The sequence below is a fragment of the Miscanthus floridulus genome, chromosome 6 (genome assembly GCF_019320115.1).
Source record: "Miscanthus floridulus cultivar M001 chromosome 6, ASM1932011v1, whole genome shotgun sequence".
Classification (NCBI taxonomy): Eukaryota; Viridiplantae; Streptophyta; class Magnoliopsida; order Poales; family Poaceae; genus Miscanthus; species Miscanthus floridulus.
The window spans coordinates 54,502,874-54,522,688 of record NC_089585.1 but is presented as its reverse complement, the minus strand read 5'-3'; the positions used below and the strand labels follow the sequence as shown (position 1 = coordinate 54,522,688).

The window sequence follows — 19,815 nt, the reverse complement described above, 5'->3', positions numbered from 1 at the left end:
ATATCTCCATATCTTCAATGCATGAACAACTGTTGTAATCTCTAAATCATGTGTAGGGTAATTGACTTCATAATTTCTCAACTATCAAGAAGCGTAGGCAATAACTCTTCCTTCTTGCATAAGCACACACCCCAAACCTATACTCGATACATCATAAAACACATCGAAAGGCTTTTCAATGTCGAGTTGTGCTAGAACAGGAGCTATAATTAACAAGGTACTTAGGGTGTGAAAAGCTGCTTCACACTCTGGCATCCAAGTGAACTTTTCATCTTTCTAAAGTAGTCTAGTCATGGGCTTAGCTATCTTGGAGAAATCAAGAATGAAACGACAATAGTAGCCTCCTAACCCTAGAAAACTCTGAACTTCATGAACCAAAGTTGGTGCCTTCCAATCCATGACCTCTTGTACTTTAGATGGGTCTATAGAAATTCCATCTCTAGATAAGATGTGACCCAAGAAAGGTACTTTGCTCAACCAGAATTCACACTTGCTAAACTTGGCATATAACTTATGTTCCCTCAATCTAGACAAAACAATTCTTAGATTTTCTGCATGGTCTACCTCATTCTTTGAGTAAATCAAGATATCATTGATAAACATTACCACGAACTTGTCAAGCTCGGGCATGAATACCGAATTCATCAAGTACATGAAGTAGGCAGGAGCATTCATTAGTCCAAACAACAAGACCAAATACTCGTACAAGCCGTATCTAGTGGAGAAAGTTGTTTTAGGTATATCCTCTGGCCTGATCTTAATACGATGATAGTCTAACCTAAAGTCAATCTTGGAGAATGCCTTTGCTTTTGCCAACTAATCGAACAAGATATCGATACGAGGTAAAGGATACTTATTCTTAATGGTCATAGCATTAAGCGGCCTATAATCCACACACATTCTCAAGGACTTGTCCTTCTTCTTTACAAACAAAGCTAGACATCCCCATGGAGATGAACTAGGTTGAATAAGACCTTTGTCCAATAGTTCTTGTAACTAAATTTTAAGTTTAGCTAACTCATTTGGTATTGTCCTATAGGGTCTTCTTGAGATAGGTGCCATACCTAGCACTAATGCAATCTTAAATCCCACATCCCTATCAGGCGGTAAACCCAGCAACTCATCTAGAAATAGTTTAGGAAACTCACAAATCACTAGAATATCACAAAGGGTAGTGGCTTGGATAGCACAAGACAAGTTTTGGAGATCAAAACTTTGGGGAAGTGGTACTAGAAAAGCATTACCTCCCTTTGGTTCTCTCAACATAATTGTCCGAGTGGATGTGTCAATGAGAACCCTATGATCACTCATCCATTTCATGCCTAAGATCACATCTATGGCTAATCCAAGCAATACTATTAGATCCATTGTGTACTCCCTCTCTTGTATCGAGATGAGCATATCTCTAAATATTTGGTTTGTAGAGATAGTAGCCCCAGCCGAACTTATACTATAACCACCCTTATTTACCTCAATTACTTTCTAATCATACTTAGATGCAAATGCTTGGCTCATAAATGAATGAGAAGCTCTAGAATCAAATAAAACAATGGCGAGATGTTTGTTAACAAGAAACATACCGGCTATGACAACCTCTCCTATAGGAACTTCTTTAACAGCAGGTGTAATGAATGTATCTAGGACATGCTTTAGGATTTGCCTATCTCTGATTGCCCTAGTTTTGATTGCTATTCTTCTTAGGATGGGGGCATTCCTTGGCCTAATGACCCAACTAATTATAGTTGAAGCATGGTTGATTGCTCCTAGGTCCTGCTGAGCTTCCTTGCCCTCTGTTTCCCTTGGGTAGGGCAATGGTGAACGCCTTACGTAACACCTTTTGAGGTCGATTGGCCTAGGCTTTTGGTGGAGGAGGCCTGAACATGGGCATGGGTGGATGAAACCATGGCCTAGCCACCACTGAAGTTCTAGACTGGAAAGATCCTTAGGCTCCTGCCTTAGGTGCTCTTTTGTGGCCCTTTGCCATGGCATGCATATTGTTGTGGTTCTCTTGAGTCAAGGCATCGCTGATGAACTCATTGTATGTGGTGCAGCTCGAAGTTGGCCATAGTTTTCATCAGCTTAGTGCTAAGGCCTCTCTTGAAGCTTTCAATCTTCTTTTCCTTTGTATCGACAAACCCTGGGGCATAATGGGACAAATTGTTGAAAGCATGCATGTACTCCGTAAGGGTCTTGGCTGCTTGTGTGAGTCGCATGAACTCGGCCACTTTCATGCGCATTAGCCCCATGGGAATGTGATGTCCCCTAAAGGCTAACTTAAATTGCTCCCATGTGACCTGATAATTGGCAGGTAGAGATGATAGGAAATGGGTCCACCATATTCTGGCTGGTCCCTGTAGCTGATGGGATGCATATTCTGCCTTGTAATGTTCTGTAACCCTCAATAGATGGAACTTTTGCTCGATTGTGTTTAGCCATTCATCCACCTAAAGCAGTTCTTCAGCCACCTTGAAGATAGGAGGCTTGGTGTCTAGAAAATCCTTGAAAGAGCTGCATTGATTCGGCTTCAGGCCACTATTATTGCTGAGGAGCACGAGCAGTATTCTATGTGATGAGGCATAGTGTTTCCTCCATTGTTCTCTGACTACCCAAGAACTATGAGAAGAATTCATTCGCAGATGGTGGTGGCGGTGGGGGTAAGTCACCATCATTGCCACCTTGGCTGTTGCTGGCTCTAGCATGAGTGCGAGTCATCTGCAAAGTTGCAACAACAAGTGATTATTGGATGATGTCTGGAGATTGCAGATGAATTATATAATCATGCCAAACTAAAATTACTAGAGAGAATCTTAAATTCATACAATAAAATAGAGGCATAATAATTCATTCTTGCAACATGACATCACTAATTTGATCACTTATCGGGCTCGCAGCGCGTTAACATGCAAGTCATAATCACCAATAAAATGAAACTAGAATTTCATTAAAGTTCAACCCATCATGAAACAACATGCAGAGTGCCAATATTACACGGAAGTCAAATCATGAATACCAAACTTCAAGCTACAAGTCCATTACATAAATAACAAGGATACATCTAGTGCTTTAACTAGTCACTAGGCGATTCTAATCTTTAACATGCTCGCTGTCAAGGTCGGAGATAGCCTTGTCCTCATCCTCGAGCTCTACTTCCTCTTCCTGCCAACCATAATCCTCGATCAACATCTCTGGATCTTCTTCTTCCTCATTAAGGATCAGGTGTAGTTGGTTGTTTAGGAAATACACCTCATGCTAAAGATCGGCCACCATGTTCTGGTTCTGTGCAAGTTGCTGACGCAAGTCCCTCACAACATGGTCGTACTACACTGTTCAAGGCTTGGGTCCTATCTCATTTTGCTTTTGCCATAGCTGCATGGTTGTTTGCTATGATCCACTGGCATGTAGCTATGAATGCCTTGGCATGGGTGGCCTCTAGCTGCTCTCAGTAGTCTTGCTAGCACTGCCTGATCATCTGCTCTTACCTCTTGGGCAGTAGCTCTCTGCTAATCAAATTGCTCCATTTGGGTGTGGAGATTTCCCAAAGCTACATAAGCTTGATCATTTTCTCATCGAGCCTCACTTGCTCCCTTTTTGTGCTTACGCACCACACGCTTCTTTAGCTTATGCTGTGTAGCTTCATCTCTCATGAGCTTATCCATACAAGTGGTATAGGATTCCTGCCTAGAAGTCCCTAGTGTCCTAATGAGTGTAAAACATCTTCGTCACTACAAACATTGTGCTCATAGTGGGACTAGAGTTGTCTGCCCGCTCATCCCAGTCTTGGATCAACACATTGTTGTTGCGCTGTGCCCATACTATTGTGGACGGATCCACCCGAGAAAAAGTACTAGCGGCACTACCAGTAAGCTCATCCCCATGCTGCTGACAAATCTGACTCAGCACCTCAAAAGCCACTACTTGGGTAGCTTCCCAAGGAGTTCTTCCTTTAGATTCCGCCCTCCATTCCTGCCCAAAGGTTGCATGGTTACGAGCTAGTATGGTCAACTGCACTTCATACCATGGTTGTCCCTCCAGGTATACTTCATTCCAGTAATAGAGGGGTAGTTTCGTAATACCCCGCATAATGCAAGACTCCAAAGTAGGGCATGAGTACCAAACATCAACAGGAAATTCTCACTTCCAAGCCGATGCTGCCATCTGTACCAACAACATGGTGCAACTCTCATGAGACAAAGTCATAATGGATAAGAGTTACATAACTAAGTAAGAGATTTATAAGAGGGAAACCATGCACTATGTAATAATGATCTCTCATGATGCATGCACATTTCATACGTCCTCACAAACTTAGGAAAATTAAAACTTCCAACGGCATACATGGTGGCATATAAACGTCCTCTCATATATAATGTAACTAGTAAGGCTACACGTTTTGCTGTTAGTGTACCTGCACAAGAGTTTCATTTCAGCCCAACCCCACAATTATAAATGCAGAATGTAAATCTAGGCTATAGGTTGTATGCTAAATACTTTCATATATATATATACCCATATATATATACTTCTGTATCAAAGCTACCTAAAAGTAAATACGTCCTATATATACATATAAATATGCATATACAGTGGTATCAAAGCTAACCCACAATTAAATACTTCTATATATATATGAGGAACATATACACTTTAGTATCAAAGCTAACTCTCCCTATAGACCACATGCTCACATCATGCTGTCCTACCACTATGATGATGATGGGCACCTTACCTTAGGCGTTGAGGCATTTGATCCATACATTATCATTCAAGTGAATGTCATCCATACAATAGCACGTTGTATGGATGACAAAATTGAAAACCCCCAAGTTAGTACTTAATTAGCCACCTAAAGTCCTTAACTAGGCATAAAGGAAGTGATCACTAGCACACTTTAGATTCAAACTCTAGGTTTTTAAACAGCTATAAATATAGCTATAAGTTGCTAAAACTGGTTTTGGAAAACAAAAACCTTTGTTTTAAATACACATGTGGCAATTAATGTTAAATTTTGCTCTAATATGAACTATAGCAGAACCGACCAATTTATAAGAGCACAAGTACAATGCAGTCCGCAAGCGGTTACGTTGTCATACTTGAACCCATATAAACCCAGGTAGTCCGTCGAGTGCCACGACGGGTCTCGATTAACCATCAACATACAACAAGGATCGTACATGATTCAACATTCATGTCACATGTTACATAAGGTTCACAAATACAGTGCATTCATTAGAGTACGAATTAAGGTTATTACAAACCAAGTTCAGTAAATAGTAGCAAAAGCAAATTAAAGTTTGAAACTAACATCTGCCATTATAGTTCAAATAAATAGTGCCAGTTTGTGATCACACTCCCACAAAAGCATATAAGAAGGATTAATAAGAGATGCCTGCCAGGGCTCACTCCTTGTCCATGGCGAGACAGAAGCAGTTCTTGCAATAGCCATGATAAACTATACCATTTGCAACAATGGGAATAAAACCCTAAGTATGAGAAGGTACTCAGCTAGACTTACCCGTCATAAACCAAAAACAACGTGACTCCAAGGATTATGCAAGGCTTTATAAGTGGAGATAGCTTGACAACATTTTGCATAAAAATTGACTAACTCAGTTGTACAATAATAATTCGGTCATCAAGTTAATTATAGCTATTCATCTCTAGATTAGCAACTAACATGTGCCAAACATGTAGTATATCATTTAGTAGCATACAATAGTAACCATAGCCGGTGTAGTAATTCTATGTTCATCCAAACCATCATGTTCCATATCATAGTTACTACAATGTTCGTACTAGCCAAGTTTCTCACTGTCTGGGAGAGACGGCAATTTGAATTGATTTTAACCAGCTGGGAATTTATTCCTAACACAAACCTAGGTAGACCAGATCAACGGTCATCTTAGGTTACCTTTGGTACAACTCAGGTCCACATTTTGCGGGTTCACCCAGCGCTGCACAATTAGGGACAACCAACTACTAGGACATTCAGGCTTGGCCTACCCTTGGGCTCATGTCTAGCTCCCCACACATCCTTACTACCATCCGGAGTGGGCACTTTTATAGAATGGGCTTGGCCTATGTTGAGCTACTCAGGCTTCGCGGTCAGAAGAAGTTATCCGGGTAGCTAAGTAAGAGGCATGTGTTCAATATTGTTAGAAGCGCCCAACAACAGTACGATCCTTAATTAGCACAGACAGAATCACATGAGTCAACCAACACATAGACTCTGCCCGACCTCCATTTACATCACCCCATGGTTCTTTTCCATGATAGAAAATATAGCCAAGCTTGCTTTGGTATCCACCTATATCTCAGCAAGTGATAGGAAATCACCCGACTTCTACCAGTCTAAGCATGGCTAAGCATATATTCGATCCTAGACCTACATAGGGTTAAAGGTATATGTAACTAGACAAGGTAGTTCTATGCATCAAGTATTTCCAATCAACTCTTATAATCTAATGCATCAAACATAAAGGACTCAAGTAATATTTTGTAAATCATGGGAGACTTAGAATGCTACGGGGCTTGCATTTGAGGAAAGAGGTTGGCCGAATGATTTAGAAACTTAGGGAGATCTTTGAGAGTTTGCTCCTCTTCTCCTGAAGCTGTGGCCTAAGGCGTCTCCTACTAATCCTCCTCCTCTTATTCATTGAACTCCAACAGAGTTATTTCTTCAGACGATCCTATATGCATGAGCATGAAATAAGCTATCATGAATGCATATATGATGACATGTATAATATGATATGATGTGATGAATGCATCCTCCAAAATGTTTTCAACATCTTTGCATTAAAGTAATAAAAAATTGCATCTTATTTTAGTGAGTAGGTGCTTATCTCTCCTCTAGTAACTTAAGCAACACTTATGTAAATCATTTTCTAGACTATAAGACAACAACCACTTGTTTTTACCATAACTGGAGTTATACACACGAAAATAATATGGTTGTGGACATTCTAGAAATCTTATAAAATTGTATACAACTTTCTTTTAATACACTTAATGTGATTCAGTAGTTATCTAGGTCAAACAATTTACTCATTCAAATCTATCTAGAGAGCAAGCATTTCTGACAGTAGAATTCCAATAGTCATAATTATTAAACTATAAGGCCCATGACTATGGAAATTTAACACAAGGTAGATAAGTAAGTTATCTACAACTTTGTTATTAACAAGTTTTACAAAAAAGACCATTATCATCATGAAATTATCAACTCAACCAGAACTATACATGCAACCATCAAGTTGAATTATAAAGCAATAATTAACTAGTTGCATACAACCTATTGCTTTTAAGCCTAATTAATAACATCAACAGGTCATATGCATCTCAAGCACCATAGAAAACATTATGGTTAAACATAACTAAATTATTTATATCAATTTATTAATTTCCCTAGATAATAAGGTGGTTTAAAGGATAATTATTTCTAATGCTTAATAAATTCTAAGAAAATTACAGTACCTATAAATGACCTCAGTAGTCTACTGTACAAATTTTGTGCCATTTGGATAAGCACAACTACCTCTACAAAAATGACAATTGCATAGGCTTATTTTAGCAAAAATAGTTTAGAATAGTGAAAAGTATCAACCAACACATTTAATATTTTTCTTACATTCCTCCAAGCATAAGAATACTATGTAAAATTTTTCATCATCATATGTTATGTATTTTTAAACCAATTAATTTCACTAGAAACTAGCAATTAATTAAGGATTAAATATGAAGACCATATTCAAAGTATGACCACTACAACTTTAGTATTTTTCCTAGCTATAACATGTCAACACAAGACCAGCAAAATTGGAATCACAATTTTATCACCTATCTAGCTCAAGTTATGCAATTTACAAGATAGAAACCATTTAAAAAGCTTTTATTTGGCTACATTTTATTCTCCTAGAAAAATAAAAGAAACAATGCATCTCATATTTTTATCAAATACTACACTTCAAGATGAAACTAACAAAATTTGGTTCACCAAAATTCGACACTCCTAGTTTGAGATATGAATATTTGAAACATGCATTCAAATCTAGAAAAATAAATCAGAAAATCAAACATCACATAGACCGACAGCCAGAGCCCGCGGTCAATGGGGACCCACTCGTCAGCGAGACAAAAATAGGGGACGGCGCTAACCGGTGAGAACTCACTGACAACAAAGTCTTCGGCGGTAGCGTCTTCACCACTTCACTCATCTCATCCACACGCATTGACTGGTAGGCTTGGTTGGCTCGATGGCTCATCGGAGCAAGCTCAACGGTAGCCTTGGTAGACGGCAAAGGTCGGCATGCCATCTGACACACTCAAGCGAGGATGATTACTCCATCCTAGTGACCTAGCAGAGCTACATGGCACAGGTGAGGGCTCAGGGTGGCATTGGTGAGCTCGACCGCGTGCATGGCCATGCGACGGTGCACTGAGCACAGCGGTGCTCACGTTGTTCTGGCTAAATGGCGGTGAAAGGTAGTTCTCCATCTTGCCACTAGCGAGTCCTAAGGGTTACTCGACCCAAGGCGTGTGAGAAAGGAGTGAGGTGGCGAGCTCGAGTGCCACGGTGGCCAGGGCAGGCGCGGGCGAAGCGACGACTCATTCTGGCTTCGTCAAGTGGTGGCTGTAACACCTCTGTGTTAAGCATTGCAATTAGCACTTGCATTCATGAGCACAAGCATCATCCAAGCACTCATGAACATAAGCATATGAATTTCATCTCATTCTTATACATTATCACATGAAATGTTGATTTATGTGTTTATGCTTGCAATCATGTATGACCAATGTATGAGATGGTGGTGAGGTCATGAAATCACCTTAGGCACCTCTAGGATGGTAAATAGAATAATGTTTGTATTCATGACCAAGGCCAATTTTGCTTCTAAGTGTTGGTTTCATTTGAAATGCCATTTTTATGATGCTAGTTTGACTAAAGTTGAACTATAGCTTAGAGTGTTTGCATGGCTGTGTGACCTAAATAAAAGTTGTAGTACTTGACTAGGGTAACAAATTTTATCTTTGGGTCAAGGTCTAATTTAGTGTATAGCATGCGCAAAAATAGCTCACAAGTTTCAACAAAATGTTATTTTGAGACGTGAAATTTTCTGTGGAAACGATTTTTAGTTTCAAAGTACTTCACTTTGGAGCATTTTAGTTTGTCAACCATTGAGAATTAGATGATGGTTCTTAAAGCAAAGTTGGAGATCTCATGTAGCTCTACAACTTTCATTAAGGAAGTTTCTGCTAATTCACAATAGATTAGGAGTAATTGAATCGCTAAGTCATGCTGCTAGACGTCGATCACGGTGACTGAACCCGCTCCTGCGTGCCCTGGCTATGGCCAACTGGCCACAGGCCATGGACACCATGTGGTGGCAGCATGCCAGCATTGGCCTGGTCGGTCAGGCTAGTGCGCACGCATCAACACCGTGCCCCTGCTGCTCACTTCGCTCACCCGCCCTCGCCTTCTCCCTTTCACTCCACCTCTCCATAGCATGGCGCCAAGCACCACCGAGTACCACCACAGCTCCACTGCAACCCCTCGCCACCAACATAGCTCCACTGGCTGATTCATCTTAGCCATAGCTACTACACCATCACCTCCACCTCCTCGAGCCACCAGCACCACCTACCGACCTCAGGTAGTGCAGCATTTTGCCTCACCACAGCCACCGTTGTCACTAGAGCGCCGCTACGCTCGTGGCTCACCATGACCCCGCCATCCCACTACATTGTATGCCTTAGTTTTCCTTGGTCTAGCAACGCACTAGAGTCTAGCAGCTGAGGCTAGAGTAAGGGATGACACCACTACATGATGGCGCCGGAATGAGTTGCTGCTCTATGTGCGCCTGCCATGGTCATCGTGGCACTCGAGCTCGTCGTCGTCGAGTTGGTTCACCGTCTCCCTCCTTTCTCATGCACCTTAGATCAAGTAACTCTAGGCCTCGCTAGTGGCATGACAGAGACCCCCCCTTTTGCCACCATTTAGCCAGAATAGCATGAGCACTGCCGTGCTCTGTGCGCTGCCACATGACCATGCACGTGGCCTAGCTCACCGATGCCACCCCGAGCCCTCAACTGCACCGTGTAGCTTCGCTAGGTCATTAGGATGGATTAGCCATGCTTGCCTAAGTGTACCATAACCGTAGATGGCCGGCGTACCACCACCAACCTCCACCGTCCACCATCGAGCTTGCTCCGGTGAGCCACTAACTAGGCCTACCATTCGATACACGGGGTTGAGGAGAGTACATTGGTGAAGACGCTACCGCCGGAGACCTCGCCATCGGTGAGTTCTCACCGGTTAGCATCGTCCTCTATTTTGTATCACTGACGAGTGGGTCCCCGTTGACCACGGGCCCCGGCTGTCAGTGTGTATGATATTTCATTTTCTGGATTTATTTCACAGATTTGAATGCATGTTTCAAAAATTCATATCTCAAGCTACGAGTGTCAAATTTTAGTGAACCAAATTTTGTTAGTTTCATCTTGAAGTGTAGTATTTGATAAAAATATGAGATGCACTATTTCTAGTATTTTTCTTAGAGAACAAAATGTAGCTAAATAAATGCTTTTTAAATGGTTTCTAGGTTGTTAAATGCATAACTTGAGCTGGAAAGGTGATAAAATTGTGATTCAAATTTTGCTAGTCTTGTGTTGACATGCTCTAGCAAAGAAAAATACTAAACTTGTAGTGGTCATACTTTGAATATGGTCTTCATATTTAATCCTAATTAATTGCTAGTTTCTAGTGAAATTTATTGGGTAAAAATACATAACATGTGATCATGCAAATTTTTACATAGTATTATTATGCTTGGAGGAATGTAAGAAAAATATTAAATCTATTGTTTGACACTTTTCACTATGCTAAACTTTTTTCCTATAATAAGCCTATGTAACTTGTCATTTTTGTAGAGGTAGTAGTACTTATCAAAATGGCATGAAACTTGTACAGCAGACTATGAGGTCATTTGTAGCATACTGTAATTTTATCAGAATTTATTAAGCACTAGAATTATTTATCCTTTAAATCACCTTATTTTCTAAGGAAATTAATAAATGGATATAAATAATTTAGTTATGTTTAACCATAATGTTTTATATGGTGCTTGAGATGCATAGGATCTGGTGATGTTATTAGTTAGGCTTAAAAGCAATGGGTTGTATGCAACAAGTTAATTATTGCTTTATAATTCAACTAGATGGCTGCATGTATTATTTCGGTTGAGTTGATAATTTCATGATGATAATGGTCTTTTCTATAAAACTTGTTAATAATAAAGTTGTATATAACTTACTTATATACCTTGTGTTAAATTTTCATAGTCATAGGCCTTGTGGTTTAAGAATTTTGGCTGTTAGAATTCTGCTGTTAGAAATGCTTGCTCTCTGGTTAGATTTGAATGATTCAATTGTTTGACCTAGATAAATGCTGAATCACACTAAGTGTATTAAAAGAAAGTTGTAGGCAATTTTATAAGCTTTCTAGAATGTCTACAACCATATTATTTTGATGTGTATAACTCTAGTTATGGTCAAAACAAATGACTATTGTCTTGTAGTCCAGAAAATAATTTACATAAGTGTCTGTTAGTTATTAGAAAAGAGATATCCACCTACTCAGTAAACTATGATGCAACTTGTTATTACTTTAGTGCAAAGCTATTGAAAACACTTGGGAGGATGCATTCATCACATCATATCATATTATACATGTCATCATATATTCATTTATAATATCTTAATTCATGCTCATGCATATAGGATCGTCCAAAGAAATAACTCTGTTGGAGTTCAACAAAGAAGAGGAGGAGGATCAGCAGGACAATTCTTAGGCCATAGCTCCAGGAGATGAGGAGCAATCTATCGAAGATCTCCCTGAGTGCCTAGATCACCGGCCAACCTCTTTCCTCAAAGGCAAGCCCTGGAGCATTCTAAGTCTCCCATGTTTTACAAAATATTACTTGAGCCCTTTATGTTTGATGCATTAGGTTATAAGAGTTAATTGGAAATAGTTGATACATAGAACTACATTGTCTAGTTACATATACCTTTAACCCTATGTAGGTCTAGGATCAAATATATGCTTAACCATGCTTAGACTGGTAGAAGTCGGGTGATTCCCTATCACCTGCGACATATAGGTGGATGCCGAAGCATGGTTGGCTATATTTGCTATCATGGAAAAGAACCATGGAGTAATGTAAATGGAGGTCGGATGGAGTCTATGTGTAGGTTGACTCATGTGATTCCATCTGTGCCGATTGAGGACCATACCGTTGTTGGGCACTTTTGACAAGATTGAACGCATGCCTATCACTTCGCTGGCTAGATAACTCATTCTGATCATGAAGCCGAGTAACTCAACTCAGGCTGAGCCCCATTCTATAAAAGTGTGCACTCTGGATGGTAGTAAGGATGTACGGGGAGCTAGATGTGTGCCCAAGGACAGACTAGGCCTAAACATCCTGGTGGCTAGTTGTCCCTGATTGTGCGATGCTGGTCGAACCCACGAATTGTGGACCTGAGTTGTACCAAAGGTGACCTAAGGTGACCATTGATTTGGTATGCCTGGGTTTGTGTTAAGAATAAATTCCAAGCTAGTTGAAATCGATTCGAATCGCTGTCTCTTTCGAACAGTGAGAAACTTGGCTAGTACCAACATCGTAGTAACTATGGTATGCAACATGATGGTTTGGATGAACATGGAATTACTACACTAGCTATGGTTACTATTGTATGCTACTAAATGATATACTACATGTTTGGCATAGGTTAGTTGCTAATCTAGAGATGAATAGCTATAATTAACTTGATGACCAAATTATAATTGTACAACTGAGTTACTCGCTTTTTATGCAAAATGTTGTCAAGCTACCTCCACTTATAAAGCCTTACATAATCCTTGGAGTCACTTTGTTTTTGGTTTATGATGAGTAAGTCTAGCTAAGTACCTTCTCATACTCAGGGTTTTATTCCCATTGTTGTAGATGGTACAGTTTATCACGGCTCTTGCAAGAACTACTTTTGTCCCACCGTGGATGAGGAGTGAGCCCTAGGCAGGCATCTCTTATTAATCCTTCTTATATGCTTTTATGGGAGTGTGATCATGAACTGACACTATGTATTTGAACTATGATGGCAGATGTTAGTTTCAAACTTTAATTTGCTTCCACTACTATTTACTAAACTTGCTTTGTAATAACCTTAATTCATACTCTGATCAATGAACTGTATTTGTTAACCTTAGGTAACATGTGACATGTATGTTGAATCATGTATGATCTTGGTTGTATGTTGATGGTTAATCGAGACCCGTCGTGGTACTCAACGGACTACTGGGTTTATATGGGCTCAAGTATGATAGTGCGACTGCTTGCATGCTGCCATTGTACTTGTGCTCTTATAAATTGGTCGGTTCTACTATAGTGCGTCATTCCTAACTCTGGCCTAAGCTTCTAGACTCTAGCGCGGTGCTGGACCAAAGAAAACGAAGGCATGCGGTGTAGTGAAATGGCAGGGCCACGGTGAGCCATGAGTGCAGCGGTGCTCTGGTGATGACAGCGGCTGCAGCTAGGGAAAATGTTGCTCTACCTATGGTCAATAGGTGGTGCTGGTGGCTTGAGGAGGTGGAGGTGATGGCGAAGCAGCTGTGGCTAAGACAAAATGGTTGGCGAGGCTACGTCGGTGGTGAGCGGCTGCTGGTAGAGATGTGGTGGTGCTGCGGCGACCTCAGGTGCCACGCTTGAAGAGGCAAAGCGAGTTGGAGGGAGTGAGAGTAGGCGAGTGAATTGGGTGGCGGGTGCGCGGTGGTTAAGTGTGCGCTCAGGCCTGATCGGCCGAGACAATGCTGACATGCTTCCACCGCGTAGTGGCCATAGCCTGTGGCTGGTCGGCCATGACGCCACGCATGGGAGCCTGATTTAGGTGCCATTGAATCCATCTGACAGCATGACTTAGCGATTCAATTACTTCGAATCTATTGCGAATTAGCAAAAACTTCCTTAATTAAGATTGTAGAGCTACATGAGATCTCCAACTTTTCTTTAAGAACCATCATCAAATTCTCAGTTGGTTAACAAACTACACTACTCTAAAGTGAGGTACTTTGAAACTGAAAATCGTTTCCACACTAGAAAAAATTCCTGTCACAAAATAGCATTTCCTTGCAACTTGTGAGCTATTTTTGAACATGCTATGCATCGAATTAGACCTTGACCAAAAAATAAAAGTTGTTACCCTAGTTAAGTACTACAACTTTTATTTAGGTCACATAGCCATGCAAACATTCTAAGCTACTCTTCAACTTTGGTCAAACTAGTATCACAAAAATGGCATTTCAAATGAAACCAACACTTAGAAGCAAATTTGGCCTATGTCATGAATACAAACATTGTTCCATTTACCATCCTTGATGTGTCTAAGGTGTTTTCGTGACCTCCCAACCATCTCATACATAGGTCATACATGATTGCAAGCATAAGCATATATATAAATCAACATTTCCTATGACAAGGTATAAGAAGGAGATGAAATTTCAAATGCTCATGTTCATGAATGCTTGGATGATGCTTGTGCTCATGAAATGTAGATGTCAAAATGCAAAGCTTAACACAGGGGTGTTACACTCAACTATTGTTGACTCACAGATCTCGGCACAGAAGAAGACTATGACTTCAATGAAGAATCGTACCATGAGGATTAGAGTTCCCGCTATGAGATTCGTTCATAAGAGTATGACATCGAGGCTAGGGTTTCAACCATGCTCAAGTTGCCTATGGAATAGGATACCACTTCACTGTATAATAATCTCACTCTAGAGACCACCAATAAAGCCATATCACGGTCGTAGTCTTTTGCTAGATATGTGGCCTAAGACTATGCCCCTTGGGCCATTATTATAAGACCTTATTTCTAGATATCAATAAACCTCAAAACCTCTTATTATATGTCTGTGTACCATTCTTGTGTTTTGTGCGTATTTGTGTGTGATCTTGGCACAAAAATGGATGCACCTAGGACTCTCAAATTGAGGGGACGATAGAGTGGTATCAGAGCTAGGTTGACCATAGGATGAAACACTAGGATTGGAACAGGTTAGATAGTTTTATAGCAATAGGAATAACCACAAACCTAATAATAGTAAAGGCAACGAACCCTTCTCATTGTTGTTTCTCATTTTTGTCACAAAATGATCTAACCCTTGTGAATTTTGCAGCAATGGATGACATATGGGAATGTTTGGACTGTTTGATCGCTGGAGGATTCCCACCGCTCCTTTGGGAGACACTTTAGCGCTTGGGCTACATTGAGCCTCCCATGTACTACTATTGCGAGTGCGATGTGGAGGGTGTACTCAATTGCGAGATGCACCTGCATATCACTAAGCATCCAACAAACACTAAGTTCAAGGTCAGATGCATCCTAGCGTATGGAAGAGAATTATAGGACACATGCCAGATTGCAGCACACCGGGCTCTCATGAACATTTGTTAGGAGTATGAAGCAGAAGTCAACAACACTCATGCAATGTTCTTTCCAGTGATGGATCAGACTTCTCTTATTTGGCATAAGAAGATTAAGGCAATGGCAAAGGCAAAGCCACAAGCACTAGAGTACCCTCTCATGACTACAGCCAAGTACCTACATGCCCTTGACACTCTCTACAAGAACTAGGAAATAGAGTTGAAGATACAGAACACCAAACTCAAGGAAGCAAAAGCTGAAGTACAAGCACTAACGAAGGAGCTACTCATGCTAAACTCACAGCCATCAACCATGAGAGAAGAAAAGGAACAATGCAAGCAAGAGCTATAGAAGGCCCTTGAGTGCCCAAAGACAAGGAAAAGAAGGAGGAGAGCCTACTGAAGATTCAGCCACCCACTACATCACAAAGGCCGTTGGGGATGCAAAGATCAATGGACCCTCTTGAGTTCTTTAAGGACTAGATGCCAAGGGACATGCATGTAGACCTCATGATGGGAACTCTACGAGATATAGTTCTTGTAAAATAAATAATGAGAATTGTAGTAGTGTCTAGTAGCTAGTAGTAGTGTCTAGTGACTAGTGGTAATGTCTAGTATTTTGAGTAGTGGTAGTTGTTGGTATTTCTTAACGCATACAGAAATAATCTGTAAGCACACAGAATTATGATTGTATCATTTCACCCAAAAGTATTTAGGGTATCATATTTCCCTCGAGGAACGGAAGTGTAAGAGTCTCTTAAGCTAGTTCACCTAATGATTACAAGAAGGATAGCCTGGGTAGTGAGGTTTTCTAGGGATAAAGATCCTAAGATAAGATAGTTTTGCCACTATAGACTTACTTCGGGCACTAGATAACACTTGGTCTGCCAAGCGTTGCTGGCCTATGGCTCTACATGCATACCTAGACATGGGGGGTTATGAGGGATGGATAGGGCTATCACCACCTACCACCAACCCCTCAACCTGTGGAGTACGAGGCAAATGAAGGTAACCTCTAGCCTAAACACCACATCTACATTATCGACTACTACTCTAGCATTGATCATGGTTATCCATCTTTATCAGGGCCCTTTACTAGAGTATTCGTCATAAGGACTGCTGACTATAGTTAACAACCATTATAAACCATCAATAAAACATGTATAAGGGCACAATTGAGATCACCAACAAAGGTCTAGGGGTTTAAACTAATAAATTCCTTGAGTTTTGGTGAATCTGTGTTTCCAGCAAGGTATAATCAGAAAACCATCAAGGAGGACCTAATTGTCAAAGGAAAATATGGAGTTCCACAGTGGTACCTACATGGTAAGACTCTAGAAGGGTCCAGAAGCTATGTCACCGAAGCGGAGGGCCACCCCCTGATAGGTGGGGCCACCTGGCCCCTATATGCCCCACCTATCCGCCTCGTCACTATGTTGATTTCCCACCGCCTTTGAGGGTGCATCTAGGCCATTGCTTAAGTCAGTTTGATCCTAGGGCTCATGTTGGACCCTTAGGGCTATATAATCTAGCCCCTGCCTCTCCCCCTAATCATAACCCTAGTCATCAAGTCATTTGAGAAGACAAAAACCCTAATCATCCTTAGAGCTCTACCATATTCTAGGGCATAGCTAGTTAGGCTAGGTCTAGAGGGAGGCAAGCAGGCTTCGCTTGGATTCCTGATTGTGTAAAGAGCATGGTTCGGTATAATGTTTGTACCCCCTCTCTTTTGTATCTCCATTATTTTTATATGCTTGCAACAATTGTTATGACAATATTAGTATTCATGTTCTTTGTTATAATGTCCATCATCTATTTTGATTATATGCTTAGTATAGTTAGATTATCATCATGTTCATGCATAAGTTCGTATAGTGCTCACTCTAAGGTACCATGGGTGGGTGGTAGACATTGTGTAAGCATGGTGCTTATACATTGTTTACCTACAAATACACCCTATATTCTTGGTCATGTGGTTGATCATGGACATGACACTCCTATTAAGTCCTTTGTAGTCCACTCCCCGATGTAGGTAGCATGTAGGATCTGGTTACAAAGGGGGACAAGCTCTGTTCTTAATCTCCTTTAGTAATATCCCTTATGATTAGATATGAAGATGATCTTAGCCATGATTACTAGGTGTAATTGCACTAATCAATGTATGCTTTGAATTATAATTAAGGATGACTTAGGAATTATTCCTCTAATATTCTACCTGACCATGAAATTGCCATAGAAAGGAGTACTCTGAGTGATTTATCATTATCATTGATCAATACTTATTTTATATATCTTATCCTATGACTTACCTCTATTTTGAGTAGAATATTGGTTATAGTTTACTTCTCCATCAATAGTATAAGTTATCAATACATGTCAATGCTAGTTCCTTCTATGTGGTAAAAATATAAATAATGATACCTAGAATACTCTCGGGTGTAGTACTACAATGGTATAATTATCTGTGTGCTGGCAGATTCCTTTTTATTCATATCTATATATTCCTCCTAGTCACATAAATTAGTAAAGAACTATTTAGTATTATTCTAGTAGTAATGCTAGGTAGTACCAACAAGTATCTCTAGCAACATCACTAGGAATGACAACCTAGTAAAGTAGTGTTAGGATATATAGGTATATAATAGGTGGCTATTAAAACAAGTGACAAGTTAATAAATACCAACAAGCATTTCTGGCACCATTGTTGGGGAAGGTAGCTAGATAAAGGAAGTATTGATAAACTTATACTTATTGATGTGATCGAAATAACCATTAACCTCTGCTCAAATAGGCTTACCCTTGTGTTTGTCTAATTGTGTATCTTATGCAGGGTAATGTATGACTGGTTTTGACCTTCGACAAACTACGTTGACAATCTAGAAGCACAACTTAAGAGGACTAAGGCTAAACTCAAAAAAAATTTAGCTCTAGAGTCGGAAGACAACCATATAAGGCGAAGCTTAACACCAGAATTTGAAGCCATGGCTGATAGGACTCTCCGTGAATTATCTGCTCCAACCACTGCCAACATCCGGACTGGATCCATAGTCAATGTGGGAGACAATGGATTCGAGCTGAAGCCGGCTATCATCAATATGGTGCAAGCGAGCCAATTTTGTGGAAAGGCACATGAAGATGCGAGTGCACATCTCCAACACTTTCTAGAGATTTGCAGCACTTTCACCATCAAGGAAGTAACCAAGGATGCCATACTACTTCGCCACTTCCCATTCTCACTTTTGCGGAAGGCAAAGTAGTAGTTCTACGCCAACAAACATATAAATACTACATGGGACAATTGCTCCACTACTTTCCTAGCAAAGTTCTTTCCCACAGGAAAGACCAATGCTCTGCGTGGGAGAATTTCTAAGTTTTTAACAAGAACATGATGAATCTGTCCCTCGGGCATGGGAACACTTTTAAGACTATATATCAGATTGTCCTCATCATGGGATGGAGAATTGTCTACTCATGTAGACATTCTACCATGAGTTGACCAACACTACCCATGAGACCATGGATACTGCTGCTGGAGGTGCATTCTTGTCACTTACACTTCTAGTTGCGACCACTCTTGTGGAGAAGATGGCCTCCAACCAAGGCTGGAATGAAGAACATGTTTAGACCCACAAGAGAGGTGGAGGTATGCATCAACTACTAATGAAGGTAGACATGCTATCTACCAAGATGGACCTACTGATGAAGAAGCTCAAAGACTGAGCTAATGAAAAGCAAGAAGTCATGCACATTCATGATTCACGCATGATGTGTGAAGTATGTGGCAACACTAGGCATTCAAGGAATAGCTGTCCTAAAACCCAAGAGGACGTGAACTTTGTCAACAACTACTATCATCCTCAACAGAATCAAAGATGGAACTAACAATAGAGGCCGAACTACCAAAGTAACCGTGAAGGTAATAATTATAATAACTTCAACCAACCACCCTTGAGAGAATTAATTGCTTGCCAATCTAGACTTATGGAAGGATTATCTAATAAGGTAGCTACCAATGATAAAATATTAGAAAATATAAATAATAGAATGGATAGCTTTGTTTCTGCCATTAAGAAACAACATAGCTTTAATAAAATGATAGAATCACAAATAGCTCAGCTGGCAGTTGTTGTTCCTCCGTCTGATAAAGGTAAGATTCTAGGACAGCCAGAAGATTTAGAAACTACAAATCTTGTCGATATTCACAATGCAGCTTACTACTACATGGAGCGATCGATGGGAAGGTGGATAGATTACACCTTGCCTAACAAGAAAGGTGATCTAGGGAGACCTATCATCCCTATTGCCATTGGACCTCATATCTTCTGAGAAGCTGTCTATG

The 19,815-nt window shown here is 40.4% G+C and overlaps 1 non-coding gene across 1 annotated transcript; it reads right to left on the bottom strand.

The window, feature by feature from the left end:
* Window positions 1-18,821: 18,821 nt before the first annotated feature.
* Window positions 18,822-18,931, bottom strand: LOC136462045 (small nucleolar RNA R71). The gene has a single exon (XR_010760572.1). It is a non-coding gene; the product is annotated as a small nucleolar RNA R71 (small nucleolar RNA).
* Window positions 18,932-19,815: the final 884 nt, after the last annotated feature.